The 5521-nt window shown below is 39.4% G+C and overlaps 1 long non-coding RNA gene across 1 annotated transcript; it reads left to right on the plus strand.

Annotated features, from left to right (window-relative positions):
* The first annotated feature begins 3084 nt into the window (after positions 1-3084).
* Positions 3085-4645, plus strand: LOC137172472 (uncharacterized). Its single transcript, XR_010924987.1, has 2 exons — positions 3085-3435; positions 4267-4645. It is a non-coding gene; the product is annotated as an uncharacterized lncRNA (long non-coding RNA).
* The last annotated feature ends 876 nt before the right edge of the window (positions 4646-5521 follow it).

A 5521-nucleotide genomic window follows, 5' to 3' on the forward strand; every position in this document is an offset into this window, starting at 1 on the left:
GTCAGAAGACTAGGAAGGCACTATACAAGTACAATCCATTTACCATTTAGACAATGAGATGATGATTGTAAAGGGGGGAGGAGGAGAGGTAGAGGCGGGGTTTAGGTGGGTTTGGAGGATTGAGAAGTAGGAACCGCTACGACAGGCCTCAGAGACACCTCCTGCTGCTGCTGCTGCTGCTGAGGGGATGCCTCTTTTTTTAACTGCAGAGATAACTTTACACAAGCCACCTTTGTCAACCTTCAGGGAAATGCATCGACTGATTGGGGGAGAAATGAGGAAGCAAAATGAGGGGGAGGAGGGAGAGAGATAGCATTAGAGGGTTTCATTCGATGCCTCCTGCCTTCTCTTTTGTGGCCCCTCAGGCGTTCTTATCACACCTCTTAGAAGTGTAGCAGCACTCGATGGCACTTTTCCCTATACATCTCTACCTGTCTCACCTATTCAATCCTCAGTCTCTCTCATTCAAAATGAAGTTGTTTAAGTGCTCGCATATACTCAGTCACCCTCACTGCCCTGTATCTGTCTGTCTTTGAAACTGAAATTGTGTCTGCCTCCATGCGCAGTTTATTTTACTATATATTAAACACTGAGTGACATATTCTCCCCATATCTTCTTTCCACATATATATTTTCTTATCTCTTCCCGGCTCCCGCTGTCAGCTCAAAATACTTAGGATGAAGTCATATTGGTACAACTTTCTAATAAGGCACCCTTTGTTGAGGGTTTTTAAGCTGTAACTAATGGCTTTATTTGAGGTTAATTATTTATTTATTAATGCTATATCACTTAGAAGCCATTAATAAGAACAAATTTTGGGTTGCCAGGTTGTGAAAAATTAATTTGGCTGGTTTATTCCCTTCCAAAATTCCACTATCTTTGTATTTTTAGCTACTGTAGCTCTTTAGTTCATTAGATAAAATCTTTTTAACATTTGTGATTGAAGATGACTCACTAACTTTTACTGATGGCTTATTAGAAAGCGAGAAAACCTGCAATCTATAATTAATCTTCATTAACAAAAATAATAATGTATTTTTCTTTAGTAACAATGAACAATGGTTTTTATTTTCTAAATCTTGAGTTATAAATGTTAGTTAAGTGATTAGTGAAAAAGTCGTGGTCCTAACTTTTTATAATAAACCACCAAATCTGCAGTTACAAAAGTTATTAAAGCAACTGATAACATTTGTTATAATGTACCACATACATTATAACCAATAGCAAGAGTAAGTGAGTCATCTATGATTATAAATCCATAAGTCTGGAGTTGTAAAATTGTATATGTTGTTAATAAATGGACTTTGAGCCAGGTGTCCCACAGCTCTTCTTCACAAGATCAGAGGTCAAATTTTGTTGATTATTCCTGTTAAACAAAAAGTAAAAAACACAAAGAGCTAAAAACAAACAAACAAACAAAAAAAACACAAAGCAAGTATCATTCTAGTGGAGGATAAACACCAGCCAAAAATTTCTTTCACAACCTGGCAACCCAAAAGTTGTTTTGACTTGTAGCCTGTAACTGATCTATAAAGTGTTAGTAAATGATTTGTTAACCATTAATTAAGCCACTAATTACAACTTGTATTTGTGAATGTGTGTATGTTTGCATTAGTATCTTCCCACTCAACCACGTTGGATATACGTAACAATTACAACATGTTCTACACATCCAGATTGAATTTTTGGCCAGGCAGGACTTTTTTCAAGCGCTTTCGTTAAGGGTGAGGTTTGTTATAGGTAAGGGCTGAGTTAAAGGAAACTTCCACTGGAAATCTCTTTTAATTATGAAATATTCACGGCCTGTAACATTGACAGGTGCCTTTGAAAAGTTGCAACATTATCTACTTCTCTGTTGTATGTCCTATACACAACACACAAAAACTGTTAAAACTATTGAAAACAAACAGCCAAAATGCAGACCTTCAGACAGACAACTTAGACAGACAAGGCATCTCCAGAGCCCCAAACAGACAGGGTTAGGTGATGAATGGAAGCCAGATTGATTTTGGCTTGGCCACACAATGTCCTCTGTGTATCGTGGCATTGAAAAGATCTGCCACGTCCTGACACCTTTGATTCCTGTAGATCCGCTCTTGGCTCTGAAGGCGGATAACAATCAGAGCTGTATAGGCAGAAGTTGGCAGGCCTCTGGGCAGAAGGAGTGGAAGAGGACAGAGAGGTGGAAGCAGGAGTAAATAGAGGAGAAGGTGAAGCGAGAGGAGGCTGTTGGGGTGATGAGGAAGAAAGAGGAGAAAACAGTACAAAGGGAAGAGAGATGAAGAGAGGAAAGATGTAACTGTGGAAGAGAAGAGGAGACCAGAGCGTGGTAAATCTAAATCTGTTATGACAGTTTTACTGTGTAAGATGTATTAACACCACAACTAAAGTTCCAAGCTGACATATTGTGTGAAAAAGAGCAGAACATTACATCTACGATGTGGGCATGCACAGAGCCAGGGCACTCTGACATGTGACACTTCTACTTTCTGACGAGAGAGGACATCAAGAGTGTTGGTGGTGTTATATTAGAATAACAAAGGATGGTGAATGTTAACAAATCCTCTAAAGAGACAAAACCCGAACTGTTGCACTGGGTGACATGTTCCTTAATTATGAAGGGCACAGGCAGGGATGTGCTGGTATCAAATTTTCATGCTCCCATTATCGTAGGTAAAAATATCTAAATTATATTATCATTTCCTAAAATACTACTATTAGTGCTAAAGTATAGTTAAATGACTTCACACTGTGATCTCCTTGGATTTGAATCACTGAACACTGGTCTGTATAGGTGTTTTTGGACCAGAGGAACTTTTTCATAGTTGGAAGAAATCCCCACTTCTTATTGTGTCTGCACTGCAGGAACTGGGAACGATCGTAGTTCTTAGTTCTTACTTCAGAGTAGGTACTGTACTCTCCAAGCATGTAGCAATTTAAGTGTACATTGATTGGTCAAACACATGAGCCAATGCAGCACCGGCAACTGCCATTTTTAAAAACTTATGTAAAACGTTAGCTGTGTAAACAACAGCTCTTAATGGTAGCCTTAAAAAATGGAGCAAAACGCAGACAGATGGACAGACAGTGAAGTCCAGGCTTATAAGCCTATATGTGACAGAGAAAATACAAGACAATTTTGCCTTGTTGAAGCGAAATATAAAAATCTTCGCTAACATTTCCCTTCAACTTGCTACCTTAGGCATCCACCACACAGCAAAGCAATGTAGAGAGAAAATCAAGAAGCTGAAACAGGATTACAAGAAAATAAAAGACCACAACAACCAAAGCGGATCTGATCGAAAAACAAGCAAGTGGTATGACGCTATCCTTGGCCACAGACCGGCATATGCTGGTCATACAGGCATAAAGGATTAGGCAGTCAGGCATGTGGACCAGGAGGTGCCAACCACTGGCAGAAGCCTCTGCAGAAGGTTAGCAGCTCCTATACTTAACAACATATAAAGAAAATACTTACTCATAATGTAACGTTATATAACTTAAAAGAGCACAGAATGGGTTGCTTGCTCTAACGTTTGCTAAATCTAGCAGTCAACCAACATCAGTCCGTTAGAAAGCTAATCGTGAGATGATAGAATATAATATCATTCAAAAAGTTGTGTTTGAAAACAGGGTTTTGTAAACTTGTACATTTAAGTTTGTACCTGCAACTTTAGTTTTGTAAACTTGTACATTTAAGTTTGTACCTGCAACCTTAGTTTTGCAAACTTGTGCTTAGTTTTGTAGATTTGTACATGTGCACAACTCCGTTTTCCAAATCTGTGCATTCAGACACAGGCTTGCAAGCTGACTTTCACAAGCTGTGCGGCAAAAATACTCAGTAACACTTGATGTACAAGTTTACAAAACTAAGGTCACGGATACAAAACCCTGTTTTCCAAGTACACCTTGTTGAATGATATGATATTCCATTTTCAAAAAGCTAAAAATGTTAAAGCACTTTGAAGCAGCTAACTCAATCCTGAATGTCTCTTTAGAGACTGCACCAGAGTCCTTGATGCTGGCCTAAGCCAGTTTTCCTGTTGATAACCCTACAGTCTGCAGTTCCCCCAGTTTCCCTACCTCTCCTGTATTTGATTTTATTATCAGTTTAGTCATAATAATAATAATCACTTTAGTCATGATCACATGGGGAAACTTGTCGTGGGCTCATAGCACTACTGATTCATTTAATAAAAAACAAAAAACAGAATAGAATAAAAGTGATATGCTAAACATGCTCCTCCTCCCTCTTTTTTTTCCAGGAAAGAAAAAAAGGAGTGACTCGAGTGCCCTGTGTCTGGTAAAAGAGATGCTAGAGTCGGAGGAGGAAAACCGCAGGCAAAGCCACGCTCATGTGCAAAGTCTTGTTGAAATGCTGGAAGAACAAACCCAGAGAGAGGCTGAAGAACATCCCCAGCTACGGGCAGAGGCTGCAGAGGCAAGGCGCCAGCAGGCTGCTTTTCAGGAGGGCCTTCTTTAATAGGCTTGTGGCAGGGGCTCAAGGCGCAAGTCACCCTGAAGTGGACTGACCCCTTCAAGGTTTTTTGTTGTTTTGCACATACTCCGTTGGACAAACTTTGTTGTCTTGTTTTACATATGTCCACAGTTCAAATAACATTCAGATAAAGGTTTGTAAGGATATGTGGTTTACTGGAGTTATTTGTGCAAGTATTCATACTACTGGTGAAGTCATGAAAGAAGACGCAGCACATAAAATGAGGCTGGATGTTTCTTAAATTAATTTGTTCATTATTTATTAAGACATGAAATATTTCGAACATGGATTCAGGAAAATAAATGTGTTGTGGTAGAGAAGTTAATGTTAAAAAGCAGTGGAAGCAGCAAGCTCAATGTCAATAACAATAAATACATTGAAATGGGATCACAATAAATAGAGTGGATATGCATACAATAACATATCACCATGTTAATATACACAATATGCAGCAATTAGTCACAGATAACATGTAACTAGACAAAGATAAATTGCAAAGACTGTGCTTTTATCTACAACTGCATACTGGTGTAACTGTTAATCCTATAAGACCCACAATTGCAAAATTGCGTATAACACAGCTTCTTGTTGCATTAAGCAGAACATATAAAATACTCTCCAAGAAAAACCCAGTGGTGGGTTAAATGTCAGCCACAGGGTTATGATAATGCATCAGGGCTGCAAAAGGGATAGGTACACCCCACTACTCTCTGTCCTCCTCACCATGGCTCTCACAGAGGTTGTGAAGTACACACTAAGTGAGCACCATGGACTTTATTCTCTCAAGACTGCAGTCATTGCGCTTCTGCAGGCATCTCCTTCTTCCTTTCAGCCGGCCAAATGTATTTTCAACCACAACCCTTGCCCTGCTTGTTTTGTGGTTGAAGGTTGTGTAAAGTGGCCATTGTCTGGGAAAGGCTTCATGAGCCAGCTGGTCAGTGGATAGGCTGCATCTCCAAGGATGTAGTGGCCAACGTCTTGTCCACCAATTTTCTTGCTGTGAAAACAGCTCCTCTCTCTCG

Source organism: Thunnus thynnus, chromosome 2 (assembly GCF_963924715.1).
Source record: "Thunnus thynnus chromosome 2, fThuThy2.1, whole genome shotgun sequence".
NCBI classification, from domain to species: domain Eukaryota; kingdom Metazoa; phylum Chordata; class Actinopteri; order Scombriformes; family Scombridae; genus Thunnus; species Thunnus thynnus.